At 38.0% G+C, this 16,483-nt stretch overlaps 1 long non-coding RNA gene across 5 annotated transcripts in view; it reads right to left on the reverse strand.

Annotated features, from left to right (window-relative positions):
- The window catches only part of LOC150007322 (uncharacterized), an 84,399-nt gene that overhangs the window by 17,074 nt on the left and 50,842 nt on the right, over positions 1–16,483 (reverse strand). For 4 of the 5 annotated variants that reach the window (XR_016511805.1, XR_016511804.1, XR_016511806.1 and 1 more), the window contains exons 3-4: positions 13,185–13,354; positions 1,126–1,236 (exon numbers count right to left, since the gene is read on the reverse strand). This is a non-coding gene — a long non-coding RNA (uncharacterized LOC150007322). The remainder of the gene's footprint in view (positions 1–1,125; positions 1,237–13,184; positions 13,355–16,483) is intronic. The other variant, XR_016511807.1, reaches the window with a different exon arrangement.

The raw sequence follows: 16,483 nt of genomic DNA on the forward strand, positions 1-16,483 counted from the left end.
GTATTGATGACTCTAAAATAAACTTATTCCCAAAATGACCTGTTCTCTGAGTTTCCAGTCCTTAACCTGGAAGAAGAAGATCTTTCATGATTTCTCCTCTGTCTAGTTCTCTAACATTATCTGCTCCTTTCCTGACTTTCCACACTCAGTCACACAGGACTTCTTTTTGTTGTTGTTGAAGAAATAAAGTTGAATCTTTCCACAGGACCTTTCATTTGAGATTCATCTGCTTGGAATACTCTAGCCCTATTTGCTGTTTCATGATTTACTGTCATACTTCATTCAAAGTTCTACTCAAATGACATCTCCCTGACCACCTTTTCTAAGATGACAACCCCATTGCCTTACAGTGATTTATTTTGTCTTCATGCTGCTTATTGTAATATTGCATGTCACTCTTTAATATAGTATGTGTCAATATATTTTCCAAGATACCAATCAACAGTGTTATCTAATACACTGCATACTATATACCATAGAGGTGAAAAGTATAACACTTTTAAAAATATATAATAAAATAAATATAATACAATATTATATTATACAGGAAATATTTTCTGTAGTTCCATCACCTGACAAATAGTAAGAACTTAAAATATGTTTTCTGAATGACTGAAAAAAATTACCTAAAATCAATTATCTTTTGTTCTTCTTATGTAGTTATTTTTTATTTATTTTTTTGTTTTGTTTTGCTTCACTCCTTTGCCACCCATACTCCCACCTATTCCCCATTGAAGACACATGCTCATCTCTAGGCCATACAGCAGTAATTTATGGGTACTAGGACTTGAATCCAATTTTTTCCATTATTTTTTACTTCAAACCCATTTTTTTCTTGGTGCTTGGGATCCCAAGACTAATAAAATACTGTTTTTGCATTCAGGGAACTCTGTCTCACACAAGTAAGCATGCAGAAAAATTGCAATAATTTCTGGAGAAATTGTATAAAAATCTCCACAGCAGAAGCCTCGACTTTAAAAATTCTGTTTCCAGGATGAATTTCTTTACACACACATGCATACTTCACAACAACTTTAAATCAACCTTAGGTATGAATACTTGATATCAATTTTTCTATTCTTTGAGTAAACTTCAGGGCAAGATATAATCACAGAAACACCTGACCTCAGCAGGAAATGATATCATCTTCTTATTTGACAAAACTTGGGCATCAAAATCAGACGCCAGACTGGGAAACAGCAGCTTCAGTTGAAGGTATCTCTACACAATTCTTGCCTTCAAAAGAGAGTCAATGAAAATGAGAAGCAAAAGAATTTTTAGTTATTCATTTTTTCCTATTTGGAAAAACTTTTAATACTTGTTCTTCACTCTGGCATTATCTTTCCATATACACATTTTTTCCAGGATCACATTTGGCCTGGGAATGACCTCACGGGTAATTTATTTTGCAAACAGTTCATGTTTGATCTATGTGGCATGACAAATAGTTTTCATATTATTTAGCTGACTAAGATGGAAGTTTGAAAAGGAAATTCTGTTCGACAGTTCTTGTCTGTGAGCTGCTAGTGTGTTTAATGTTTTGGAGTGCTAAGAGCAGAATCTCTCTGCATAAGTAATACTGCTGGCATTCCCAACTTTTCAAAGGTTATTAAATTCTTTCATTCTATTATGATGCTAACTATATCTTAATAAGCTTGTTGTTGGCAAGTCTGTCCTTAAATATATTAAAATGTGTGTGTTGATGAAATAATCTCAGACATTCAGTATTGCTCTTTGTAAGAATTTATCTCAAAAGAAGTATGGACTTGAAACTAATTGTCTTCAGCCAAAGATCACTAAAAGCTTTTATTATAAAGTGTAATATCTAGCCTCTAAAGTCTATGATGTAGTGATTATTTTTCTTAATATTCTGAATAAAAGAATTACATTGAGGATTGAAGTTTCAAGATACTCTCTTCATATAAAAATGTAAGAATAATACCAAAATATGCTAAGTGAAATAAGTCAGTCAGAGAAAGACAAATACCATATGGTCTCACTTATATGTAGAATCTAATGAGTAAAATAGAAACAGAAGCTTCGATACATGGAACAGACTGACAGCTGTCAGAGGAGATGGGGATTGGGAGGTCAGTTGAAAGAAGGTGAAGGGATTAAGAAAAAAAAAAAATATATATATATATATAGCATAGTCACGGACAACAGCAGCGTGGTGTTAGCCAGAGGGAAAAGGGAGTGGAGAGTTGGTGGAGGTGAGCAAAGCAGGGGATGAGGACAGAAAGGGTCTTTGCTTGGGGTGATGGGTGCACAATGCAGTGTATAGATGACATTTTGTTGAGTTGTTCACTTGAAACCTGTATGGTTTTGTGAACTAATGCCATCCCTAATTAGTTCAATAAAAATAGTAATGATATAATAATAGTTAACATATTTATAGTATCAAGTACTCTTGCAACTCAGAGACTTTAAGAAATCCTTTGACTGGTGGCCACACAGTACAATATATGAATCTTGTATCATAGAAATGTACACTTGAAACCTATAGTATTCTATTAACTAATGTCATCCCAATACATTTAATAAAATTTTTCTAAAGAAATCCTTTGATCAGAGTTAAATGAGGTAATATAAAATTTAACATAAGTAACCAAAATTTATTATCTGACACCATCCTGTAAATTTTTTTAAAAGAATAATAATTACTAATTCATTGTGGAATTCTCTTCAGAAACAAAAATCATTCTCACTTTCACTGCCCAATGATTTGAGGAATCTATAAGTGTGTCTAATGAATATGCTATACAGTAGTGTCCTTGATCACTGGTTTACACCCACATTTTCCTGCTTGCTGTGGTAGAACCTCCTGTCACTGTTGAGGCCAAAGAAACAAGTCTGCCATCAAATCTCATGTCTGTAGAAAAAGAGAGAACCCCTATATCTAATTCCAAAAGAAAACTGATGACATCAAGGCTGTTTACAATATGAACTCTCAAACAGCCATAGAAATTTTACTCAAAGGCCTGCATTTTTTTCTGCCCTTCCCTTTTGTTTTTTCAGTGTAAGTGGAGCACAAAAAGTAGGCCATCCTTAGAACCAACTACTTCCTCTGACTCCCACCCCCCATAAGACAAACTTGTGCTCTTAAAATTAAAAAGGGGGAAGGCCATGTCAAACATCTCAGTTTTCTAAGAAAGAATTAAATCAAGATGTTTATGTGCAATATACTGATTTTTAAGTATTGATAACTAATTTAAACTTAATGAATAATATTTTTTACTATAATGTAGAAAAATACCTGAGATATTGTGATTTATAATATATATCTTGGTCTTTGTCCATGATTCCTGGCATAGAGCTCTTATATCCCTTGTAATTTCTTAAGTGCTAAAAGCCACAGAGCCAACCTTTGTTATAATATTTAATCTTTGGTCCCAGTTGCTGAAATAGCTCTAGAATGATAAAAGTGAAATGGGTGTCTCTTGTTATTCATAATAAGCCCCTTTTAACCACACCCTAGTCTACATTGGTTGGGTGATTTTTGGAAAGCTTCTAGATAACTACTGGATCGGGGCTGGTTGCCAGTGGAACCAACCCTTTCATTAGAGAGTTAGAACTTTCAATGCCATCACCTGCCTTCTGAGGAGGGAAAAGGAGCTGGAGACTGAATTAATCACCAATGGTCAATGATTTAACCAGTCATGTCTCTGTGATGAAGACTGCAAAAAAATCCCAAACAATCGAATTTGGAGAGCTTCTGCGTTGGTGAACACATGGAGAGACTAGGAAGGTGGCACCTAGGGAGATGATGGAAGCTCTGGGTCCCTCCCCACACACCTTGTTCTATGCATATCTTCTATCTGGCTGTTTCTGAGTAACACATTTTATAACAAACTGGCAATCTAGTAAGTAAACTGTTTTCCTGAGTTCTGTGATGTCCTCTAGCAAATTAATAAAACCCAAGGAGAGGGTGGTGGAAACCTCTGATTTATAGCTGGTAGGTCTTAATGTCCTAGACTTTTGATTGTCATATGAAGTGGAGGAAGAAACATTCTTGTGATATAACTCCAGGTAGATAATTTCAGAAATGAATGAAATTGTAGGACATCCAATGGTATCACAGAATTACATGGCATGGGAAAAATATATATAATCCTGACTTTTGGTGACCAGAATTCTGTGAGTGGAATATTGTAATAGAATAAATATTTTTTAAGTTAATTTTCTTTAAAATACCTTCATTATTATGCATTCGAGGTAGAAGGGAGAGATAAGATGTCTATAGAGAAGTCTACTTTTAAACTATTTTAGTTCGGAATATTATTTAATAGTTGGGAAAATCTAGAGGAAAAGTTACAATAAAAACACATCAAATTCAAAACACTATTTAACTGGTCTACTTGCTGCAATACCTCTTTCTCATTTTCAGTTAATATTCTTGAATAGTTCTATTGTGTGGTCAGCTCTCGACAGGATAGTTGATATGTATGTCTTCAGTAGAGACAAGCTTTCAGAGAAATTCCTGTGTGGGATAGAATTTCCCCCTATACCCCTTTTATTACCTTAAAGTAAAGCAATAGTTTCTGCCATGTACAAAAAATAAGGAACACACAGAAAAATGTCAACACTTCCTATGCGGTGTGGCATAAATAATGTGGTAGATGTGTTAGAAGACTGTAGATGGCATAAAGAGCTAGAAGGGGTAATGGTGCAAGGGGTAGCTTGGGGGACCATAGATACCCTCATGATGTCCATCTGCCCCACCAAGCCACTTCAAAGAGATGTACTAACAAAAGCAAGTTCATTTGCTATGCAAATATAGTTTTAAGACAAATCTACCATTTGATCTTAAAAATAACTTAAAAACTTGCTGCTTTAGTAGTTCCAAGTGCTACTAGGAAGGATCAGCAAAACAATAATACACATAAAACAATAAAACAATTATAATCTAGTAGAAATTAATAAAGGTTTTCTCCTTTTGGTTTATTGTGACTAGCACATTTGCCCAAAGGAAAGTAAGGTAGCTACCTATCCCAGGCCTCTGGAGTCTTGAAGTAACAAGAGGGTAATAACAGAGGAAATGAATGAAGCTTTAGGATTATCCTGTAAAGCTGGGGGAAAAGAAAAACATTTTATAATAAAGCAAATTAAATTTTCAAAATGAGCAATTCAGTTTATGTCTAATCACAGGGAATGTTTTATTTTTCTTCATGTGAGAATAGCTTTCTGGCAAGAACACTCAGCAAGACTGGGGTTGGTCAGATTCCACTCTAGGACAGAGAAGCCAACTTTTCCTAAAATGCAGAACTCCTTGAGGACTCGAGAGCATAGTGCCCATTCCATGAAGTTTAGATTTGAGCACGAGGCACCAATTTAATAAAACTGTTGATTTACGTTGGTTAATGATGCATCATAGCCATTGTGCTTTTTAATTTTATCTAATTTTCTTTTTGACTGTCTGTATATAATTGATTGAATTTTGTCTTGATTGAACTTTATTCCTTGTCAGTTTGAACAGAATTCACTGTGATCACATTAAATTATAATTGATAGCACAAAAATCTCCCCATAGGAATGGAAAATAAACTGCTTACCAAATATAGAATCAAATTGTTAAAAAGCTTTGTACAAAGCTCAGGAAGATTAATATAACTTTATTAACTGTACTACATCACTCAAATAGCTCGGATTTTCATATTTTTAACTAAGATGGGCTCTGCCAAATTTTACAGTCAGTCAGAAAAGCTTCAAATCCCCAAGACTCCCCTCACTAGAAAATTTGTGTGGCATTTCAGTAGTGGATTTTATTTTGTTCTAAAATGCAATGTAAACTGATCTGAATCCCAGATTTTCCTCATACACCCTAACTTATGATTTGAACATCTGATTCCATTCGCAATTTAGTCAACAAAATGGGTTAACAGACATAAAATGGTAAATGCCATCGCACACAAAAAATGGCTTTTGAATGAAGTTCTTTAAAGTTCATAAGGTTTGCCTACCAAACCAGATACTTGGGAATTACCTGTGGAGATCAATACACTGCACTCTTAATTCTAATATAATTCATTTAGAGACTATGAGACACTTACTTATATTGTAATTTTATTTTCTTAAAATTAATGTATTTGCCACTTTACCCAGGGTTGGGCAAATGATACCAATGGGCAAATGTGATGTACCTATCATTTTTATAAATAAACTTTTATTGCCATGCAGCCACATTCATTCATTAATTTGTTTTCTATGGCTACTTTTATGCTACAACAACAAAACTGAGTAGTTATGGCAAGAACTGTTTGATCTGAAAAACCTAAAATATACACTATCGTGCCCTTTATAGAAAAAGTTTGTCAATCCCAGTTTTCATCTCTATTATTTCTTATATTAACAGATTTAACAATTATGATGAGAGTCACCTACCATTTATTATCTGTCAGGCACTGTGTCAAACCCTTCCTATATTTCCTTTATCTCACTGCAATCTTATGAAGTATTATTTCTATTAAATGTATGAGAAAGTAGAGGCTTGGAAATTTAAGGGCCTTGCCCATGCAAACAGTGGAGCCAAGATTCAGCCTCAAGTCTGACGCAAAACCCATGCTATTCCTCTTTAATCTGCTTCTTCTTTGAAAAGTGCAGGGTCTTTCTCTTCCAGGCAATCTGCATATTTTAAACCTATGAGAAATAGTGCCAGAGGATTTAAGGTGAGGCTCTTAGCCAACTGACATGAAATTAAGTCTAATATAGAGCAGAGGGGAAAAATAGCTTTAAGTTCCCGTGGAGTGTAAAGAGTTTAGTCTAAGTACTCAGATTAGTCCTGCCACATTCTGTTTTAAAGCTTTTACACCAGTCCATGTCTGGGAATCACAATTTAGTCATTAATTAGTAAGCATCTTCAGCAAATGATTTATGTGACTTCTCTGAGCTTCTGCTGCTTCATATTTTAAGAAGCAAACAGAGCTACAAGGAAGCAGGATCATCACTAGGACACTTGTAAGTGTGCTCCATGCCTGGCGGCTGATTTCCCCAAGTGAGTGACATGCATACCAAGACAGGAAGCCCCAGGTTTTTGTCTGTTGATAGCACATTTCATTTGACTGTACCTCTGGACATTTTGACCCTATCTATGTGTTCAAGAAAAGAACAAAGAATGTGTATGCAGATAAGCAACTCAGGGTCAATTGTGGCTTTTGGTAGAGAATTTTTTCTATGCTCCAAACTCTGCTGCAAAATAATCCGAGAAGACTGATCACAGATGACCCATTCACTGTGCCACCTGGCTAGGCTGCCACTGTGAGCTGTTTATCATTTTCTCCTGAAACAAGTATTCCTCACCCATTTCTTCAAGTAATTTCTTACACCCTGTGGAGATTATCTGTAAAGTATCTAGACATGATCTTACTCTTCTAGTCAAGAATTACAGCTTTAACCCAGGCTTTTTATCCCTATAGTAAACTGGCCAATTAGGTGTCTTGATTGTTTATTTTTTAATTCCACATTTATCCATGAAGAATTTGAAATAGTTATATGAATATAATTAAGCACTTACAGGCTGTCCTACCAAAGGATAGCAACTTGATTTTATTCCGGCAATTTCCAGAAGCTGGATATTTCCACACAAAAGGATACATCCCAAGACTTCTGGCCAAGTTGGAATACAACTACCTCAAATTAGAAATAACCAGAAGTTCCAGAAAATCAAAGTGCAACATAGATATGAAGAAGAAATACTCATCCAGACAGGTAGGAGTTTAACAGAACCTATGGGCTGCTCCGATTGAAACAGAACCCACAGGCCATTTAGTTAGGGACCTGATTGCCCGCCACCAGAATTACAACTCTCAGTACTAGAGTTTAGTGAAAAGAAAAAGAACTGTTTATTTAACAGTTAAATAGATTTAGGTTATTTGTGGATTTCTGCTGTTGAGTCTTATATTCTTTAAAATACCTACAAACACATAGTTCTGTCTCTCCCTACCAAACCAGGCCAGCCTTAGAAAAGTCAGAAACACTGTTTCCCTACTTCTTAGGCATAGTTCAGCTTTATCAGTAGCGGCCAATCACTCAGTTCTGATTGGGGAGGTCCTTTCTGCGCCGTGGTGCCCTCCAGCTTTTAATGCAGAACCGTGTGGATTATCAGCCTCCTTGTAAACTGCCTTCTTCCTGAAAACTGCGTGGATCTCCTCTCCTTCTCAAAACTGCATGGAGAGAGCCTCTTAAAGCAGCCTGGAGAGCCCTCTCAAAATCACATGGAGAACTCAGCTTCCTTAATCCACATGGAGAACCTAGCTTCTCAAAACCACATGGAGAAGGCCCTTTCACCAAGCTGCATGGAGGTAGTGTGTGAGAGAGAGAAACCTGGAGAGCCCCCTCCTCCAAACCACATGGAGGGAGAGCATGAGAGAGTGCCAGAGAACGAGAGAGCAAGAGAGCAAGAGAGCAAGCCTGAGCTAAAATATCCGCAGCTGCTTATATATTCCTGACTTCGTCCTCTGATGCAGTGGGTGTTGCAGCCAGTTCTGACTATTCACAGAACCCTACCCAGGCTCTGTAGGTTCCTTCCATACCATCCCACAGTTCAAGACTCCTCCCATCTTTTTGAACCTTGGAAGTATCAAAGCCATTTTGTATAACAAAGACACTAGCAACTAGCCCCAGGGATGCAAAGGCATCTTAAAAGCTGCTTCCTTTTCCTCAACCCCCAGCCGCAAACCCTTGGGTTTGTTTTTGGACACCCTGTTTCTGTAACAGGAGGAGCAGAACCGGGGTAGAGAGGACGCAGTGTGGTGATGGCAGCAGTGGCAACAGCAGCAGACCGGTGGACAGCACAGTTACACATTTTAAAAAGTTAGGAGGGACAGCTGGGGAGTGTTCCCAGCTCCTCACCAAACCACATAGCTCACGGTCCCAGCACCAGGGAAAATCAAGTCTCATTGCTTTAGACTGTGCAAACCAGTAGGGGTTGGGATCGAGGCAGAAACTGCCAGTCTCTCAGCAGAGTCTGCTTGTTTAAAGGGCCCCCATGGACCTAGAACATCTGCAGACCTACCCACTCTGGGAACGACAGCCAGGGCAGCAGCTAGAGGGATGCCAGTCTGGTTCGGAGGTGGGAGAAGTGCCTGGACAAGGGGTGAGTACTGGGAAAGTGGCATTGTTTCTTCCCAGACCCCTCTCCTATATTCAGCACCACAACGTGGTGAAACAGGTCACCCATTACTGACGAATACCTAAGGCTCCTCCCCTTACAATGTAGTAGGAGCAAAAACTTTCCCTGGGATACGGAACCAAACAAACACAGGAGACTTCCAGCGAAGATGGAGACCTAGACTGACACACTCCATTTCCCTCCACAACTAAGAAGGAATACAACTACTGCAAAACCAGAAATAACCAAAAGTTCCAGAAAATAAATGGAAGTCCAGCGTATAAAGTTATAAAGAAGTGGTGCTCGTCTGGACAGGTAAGAGGGGTGAAGCCGGGGAGGAGAGTTCAAGCTGTGCTGTCTGTGGCAGCAGCAGCGATGGAGGCAGGACAGCAGTAAGCCCAGACACCCATATTCAGGGGGAGGTGAGAAGCACCTGGGGAGCACCCCTGTCTGCAGACCAGACCTGTCAGCTTGCAATTCCAAAGCCAGGGAAGGCAGACTTCCAGTGCCTTGGACTGTGAGGCCTGGGGGCGGTAGGGATGGAGGAGGAGGCTTTCCGTCTCTCAGCAGAGAGTGAACAGCAAGAATCCATCTTGGACCCTCACCCCTGCAGAAAATGCCACAGCGTTGTGAGACGGGTCACCCAGTTGTGATGAGTGCATGGGGCTCTGCCCCCTATAGTGTAGGAGGTGTGACAGCCCTGCCCAGGAAGCAAAGGTAAACACAAAATGGTCAGGATGGCATGGATCATGATAGAGATCCCAGTGACGCAGCTGACCAGACAGACAGCAAATATCTAATCTAATGGCTCAGCAGATAGGAAATCTTTCTGAGGCTCAGTTCTGAGCTTCGGTTATAAAAATGCTTACAGACCTAACAGCAGATCTTAAACAAGACAGGGAAGGAATGAAGGCTAGTCCTGCTGAAATGAACAAAAACACATAAGAAACTAGTGGTGAGGATAGAAAACCAGGGATCAAATCAACAAATCAGAACATAGGGAAGGAACAAACTGTCAATCAGTGTAGAAAGAGGAAACGAGAAGTGAGGAAAATGAGGAGAGGCTCAGAAACTTATCGGACAGTTATAAGCGGGCCAACATCTGAATCATAGGGTTGACAGAAGGTAAAGAAGAAGAACTAGAAATTGAAAAATTATGAAAAAAGATAATGAAGCAGAACTTCCAAAACTTGGGGAGGGAAATAGACTTACAGGTCCAGGAAGCACAGAGAGTTCCAAAAAAACTGGACCCAGGGAGAACCATACCAAGACACAATATAATCAAAATGTCAAAAATTAAGAATAAAGAGAGAATCTTAAAAGCAGCAAGAGAGAAGAAGAGAATTATGTACAAAGGGGTCCCAATAAGACTATCAGCTGATTTCTCAAAAGAAACTCTGCAAGCAAGAAGGGACTGGCAAGAAATATTCAAAGTAGTGAAAAGCAAAAGCCTACAACCACGATTACTCTATTCAGCAAAGCTGTCATTCAGAATAGAAGGGCAGAGAAAGTGCTTCTAGGACAAAGTAAAACTGAAGGAGTTCATCAGATCCAAACCACTGTTATATGAAATGTTAAAGGGACTTGTTTAGGAAGAGGATCAAAGCTATGAACATTAAAATGAAAACTGTATCACAACAACCAACAACAGAAGCTAGGGAATTGAAACAAAGGCAGACTAAGTAGGCAACGAGAGTGGGAAAAGAATTATAGGTATGGGGAACATTTTGGGGGGAGGTCAGTGGGGGGGGGAGGGAGATGGTACAGGAATTAAGAAGCATAGTAGGAGGGAGTGGAGTAGATAGGAAGATGTTGAGAAGAACTATATGCACAACCAACGGACATGGACTAAGGGGGGCACAACTGGAGGAAGGGGTGTCACTGGGTGGAGGAGAACAAAGGGAAAATAAATTGGGACAACTGTAATAGCATAAACAATAAAGCATATATTTTTAAAAATGTATACATCCCTTGGTATGAAGGGGGAAAGAAGGAAAAAGGGTTCAGATACATCATTATACTTCCATAAAACAGTAGAATTTTGAAGAAAAAATAACCTTGGAAGATACCTAGTTCAACTCCTTAATTCTGTGAATGAGTGAAGGAGGACCCCATCCTAAGGTAGGATGTAATGTATGATGCTCCTGATGTTTCCTTTACTCATATGGAACATAATACATAGACATATGTTGGAAGGAATCAGATTATCCTGTAGATCTACTAGTCATTCCAGGATCTACCTTTAGGGTTTTGACATATTTAAGTTAAAAAATATTTTCTAGTTTACAAAGGATTAAACAGGAGTGTCAATAATAAAATTACCTTGAAGAGTTAATATCATTATATTACCTGAAGTTGTTTTCTTAAGCCATAATGTCAACTTCAACATATAATAAAAAATAAAATACAGTAAAATAAAAATTACTTCCTAGTGAAAAACCTAGTATAAACAAGGTCTGTTTACGGAAACTCTTGTTTTCTTCATCTTTCTTCACCCCTCCCTCCAACCCCAATCCTTACAGTCCCTCCCCGTTCCTGCTCTGCTTTGTGTTTCTACCGAACAGGGAATATTTCTGAAGCATGAAAATGGGAAGACTGAGATCAAAGGATTTCTGGAATTATTGAGCTCCCATGCTTGAGGATTCCTACAACACCGGCAAAAGTTCAAATACTAAATGATACATTTAAAGTTACACTGACAGAACTCAAGGAACATATTTTTACTAAATGAAAAGCACAGGTCTCTTACGTACCTATTTCCTCATCTGGTTCCATCCCTTAGACTAAGTTTATATTATTTTTTTCAATGTCTAAATGTACACAGAGCCTCTAGCCAGACTGTGACACCACATTTGCATGTTTCTTCCACGAATTAAGCCATTAAGGACAATTTTATGATCATATTCATCATTTACATGTCCTCCTGGTATTGCATTTGATAGTGGAAAATATTATCAGCATATTATTCTGGTTTCTTTAGCAAAGTGAATTCTCCTTAATAATGTTCTATTACATACATAATGTGAGACCAAGAGACTTGCAAACTTTTTCCCCTGTTCTCCCTGAGTCATCTTGTCTGGCTTTTCACAATACATTCCAAAAGGAGAGAGAGGGAGAGTAACCACAACAGTAGCAGAGGCAATTCTTTGGGAGGAAATGCCTTATTTCAGGGAGGGGAAGAGAAAGACAGAAAAAAGGAAAGAGAGGCAGACAGGGATTCAGTACTGTCAGGGATTAAGACAATAAGTAATATTCACTTTTTTGTAGGATTGTTCTGACAACTCAGTAAGTGAAACACAGGAAGAAAAAAAGAGATTTAAGGAAAATAAATTACAAGCAGAAATTAGGTCTTGATCTTGACATTGGTCTGTTTCTATCCCATTAACCTGGGGTCCTATTATGGGGCAGGTCAAAATGATTTAGGGCACTTACCAGATTGGTTCACTGAGTGTGTGTGTGTGTGTCTGTCTGTGTCTTTGTTTTTACATGTGAGTGCATGAACTTCCAAGTTTAAGTTTTAGTCTTTGATATAGTGATAATATTCAGCTAAGGATTTTCCTATTGTCTTTTAGAGCATTATATATAAATGCCATTTGACTTTCCAAAACAATCTCCAAGTAAGGATGGCAGCCACAAAATTTTTTTGTTAAACTAGGAGATATTAACCTGGTTTTTAAAGGAAAATCCAGGATGGCTTTTTTTCTTACCTATGAAGTAAAGCCATTATTACTTAAATAAAGTCTAACCAAAAAAGATCTGTAATAACAGAAACAAACATACAGAGTTTGCAAATACATTTAAGCTAATTGTTGAATTATTTTAATGGTACATGGCTATATGATCACATGGACAGGAAAGGCAAGGGATGTTATGAGGATCATGGAGCAGATGCATATTCTCATTGTTCCATTCTCCCCAAAAGAAGTTCAAGAATTGCACATAGTGGCCAAACTATTTTAAGACTTTTATTCTGACATTTTTCTGACCTTATATTTCTATATTTTATATTTCACAAAGACAGCATAGTTAGAATTTCACTGACTTTAGATTAGATATTATTTGTATAAAATAATCTTACCTTGCAGCAAAGTAGATGAAATCCTGGAACCAGCTCCAGGGCAACTGCTTAAAAGGTTCCATTGCCTGGAACAGTTTAGCACAGGATCAGGGAAGGGGAGGTAACTTTGTCCAATGGCTTCATTTCCTCCCATAGTTGAACATTCTGTAACTGTGGCTATACTGCACCAGCTGTGATAAAAGAACTTAGTTATCCTCTAATAATTTTCCAGCAATATGGGGCCTGTGGGCAATAGTAACCAGTAGCAATTGAATGCACACACATGGGAGGGGGCTAAAAATGCAGACAATGCTCCCATATTTTCTAGTTTATTCATTCCAGACTGTGGGGCCAAAAGAAAAGCTACTCAATGAAGTTTTAACTGGACGAATATGCACTGCTGTGTCTTTCTGCTAAAAGGAAGGTGTCCAAGCATTTTACATTGAGTTTTTAAGTCTAGTGCTCAATCTACATAGAATTGGGGAGAGGCAGAAATGTAAGGTCTACTAATGATCATTATGATGCGTTAATTCTCCCACCCAGCCCTAAGGGGAAAGGGAAGGAGAAGGAGAAAGGGGAAAATGTTACAGCCTCAAGGAGTCATTATATGATATTGGGGGTCACAGGAACATGCTCCACTCTTTATAAGCCCTGCTTCTATGGCAGAGCAGAGTTAAAAGTTTTTAATAGAAAATTTGTAATTAATTCAGCAGGAAACAGAAATAGCTTCAGCACGAAATTACTGACAATTAATAAAATACTCAACTTTGACAGAGTTTATCAGTTACTTATAAATAAATAGTGTTGGATTACAAACTCCCCCAAAACACAGGGGCTTAAAATAAACATTTAGTTAGTTTATGGGTCTGTAGGTTAGCAATTTAGATTGAGCTGAGCCGGGGCAGCTTGGGTGACTGAGCTCTACCCCATGCTTTCATCCTTCAGCAGGTTAGCCCATATATATACTTAGGGTGGTGGCAGAAGCCCAAGACAGAAAAACTAATAACGAATACATGCTTTTAAACCTTCCAGCATCATGTTTGCTAACATTCCATTAGCCAAAGACAGTTGCAGAGCCAAGCCATGGCAAAGGTGGCAAAGGTCATTGATACAAAGTGGGTAAAGATTTGGGGTCAGCAATGCAGCCTTCCATTCGAGGCAGACATCTTTAGGCAGCTAGCTGGTCCTCAGCTGACCCAGAGTGATAAGATGCTGACATGAGAGAGAGCAATGAGAGATGAAGAGGGTGGGAAAGAAATGGTTCTAGTAGAATTAGAACTCCTGGCCATGCATGAGAAAACCATGAAAGTCAATGTGAAATCACCTTATATTTGATTGCAGAGCACCAGCACTTAGCTGGCTCTTTAGGAAAGGAAGAAAACACATGTTTTCTTTGTACTAAATACAATGTGTGTGTGTGTGTGTGTGTATGTGTGTATAGAGAGAGAGAGCCATGTTATGCAATTATTATTTATCATTCAGTTAATTCTTGTATCATTTCTAATGTTTTAGTATAATTATCTTCATTTTATAAATGAAGAAATATGATTAATTTTTTTGAGTACCAGTGCAAAAAATGGAAGAGTTGTCTTTTTCTTATTTCAGAGCTTATCCTTTCTATTTCACCTTGTACCCTTTAATACCACCTCATTCTTTTTTAAACTTAATCTTTTTTTAAAAATAATTTATTTAGTTATTTGTTTGTTTGTTTATTTATTTTATTTTATTTTTAGAGAGAGGGGAAAGGAGAAAGAGAGGGAGAGAAACATTACTGTATGTTTGCCTCTCACTCGCAACCCCAACTGGGAACCTTACGTGCAACCTAGTAATGTGCCCTGACTGGAAATTGAACCAGCGACACTTGGATCACAGGCCGACACTCAATCTACTGAGCCACAGCAGCCAGGGTCGCCATTTTTAGTTTTTTGAGGAAATTACGTATTGCTTTCCACAGTGGCTACACCATTCTCATTCCCACCAACAGTGCACTAGAATTCCCTTTTCTCCATATTATAACCAGCACTTGTTTGTTGATTTGTTAATGGTAGTCATTCTGACCAATGTAAGGTGATATCTCATTGTGGTTTTAATTTGCATCTCTTTGATGGCTAGGGATGTTGAGTATCCTTTCATGTGCCTATGGGTCTTCTGTATGTCCTCTTTGGAGAAGTATCTGTTCAGGTCCTTTGACCATTTTTTAATTGGATTGTTTGTCTCCTTGGGGATGAATTGTATGACTTCTTTATATATTTTGGAGATCAAACCCTTGCCCAGTGTATCATTGACAAATATGTTCTCCCATACAAGAGGTTCCCTTTTTGTTTTGGTGATGGTTTCTTTAGCCATGCAGCTTTTTAGTTATATGTAGTCCCATTTGTTTATTTTTTTCTTTATTTCCCTTGCCCTAGAAGACTTATCAGCAAAAATATTGCTGGGTGGGGTATCTGAAATTTTACTGCCTATGTCTTTCTCTAGAACTTTTATGTTGTCATAACTTACATTTAAGTCTTTTATCCATTTTGAGTTCATTCTGGTGAATGGTATAAGTTGGTGGTCTAGCTTCATGTTTTGTATCTCCCTGTCCAGTGGTCTCAATATCATTTACTTAAGAGACTATTTTTACTCCATTGTATGCTCATGCCCCCTTTGTCAATTATTAATTGACCATAGACATATAGATTCATTTCTGGGCTCTCTATTCTGTTCCATTGATCTATATGTCTGTTCTTATGCCAGTATCAGACTGTTTTGATTACAGTGGCCTTATAGTATAGTTTGATATCAGGTGTTGTAATTCCTCCTGCTTTGTTCTTTTTTTCTCAAGATTTCTGAGGCTATTCTGGGTCTTTTTTGGTTCCATATAAATTTTTGAAATATTTGTTCTAGAGTTTTTAAATTAGTACAGAGATAAAAGATGTTTGATAGTTCAACAAAGAAAGTGACATAGAATTGGTGACTTAGGCTCAATGGGACCACATTCTGCAGGTATCTCCTGCATAAAACTGGTGTCCAGGGATGCTCAATCCCCTTAATGGCTCTCTCCCATCAATGGTCAGGCCTACAGGTACAACTACGGAGAGTCTTAGTTGATGTAACACCTTAGAGGTGTTCCCAATGCTCTGACTTCCATTTTCCACACCTGTTCTGTTCTATTTTTCTTCCCAGTTCCTCAGTCCCTCAACAGAAATGTCACTTGTCTTGATCTATGCCTTACTTATAGATTTCCAATACATCCATGCTCTGGAACCCCTGGCCAGAGGAGCTCTGCTCTGAGACCAACCCAGGCTCAAAGAACTGCAGCCCAGGTATACAGTAGTCCC

Source organism: Furipterus horrens, unplaced genomic scaffold (assembly GCF_987537825.1).
Source record: "Furipterus horrens unplaced genomic scaffold, mFurHor1.1.pri manual_scaffold_6, whole genome shotgun sequence".
In the NCBI taxonomy this organism is placed as follows: Eukaryota; Metazoa; Chordata; class Mammalia; order Chiroptera; family Furipteridae; genus Furipterus; species Furipterus horrens.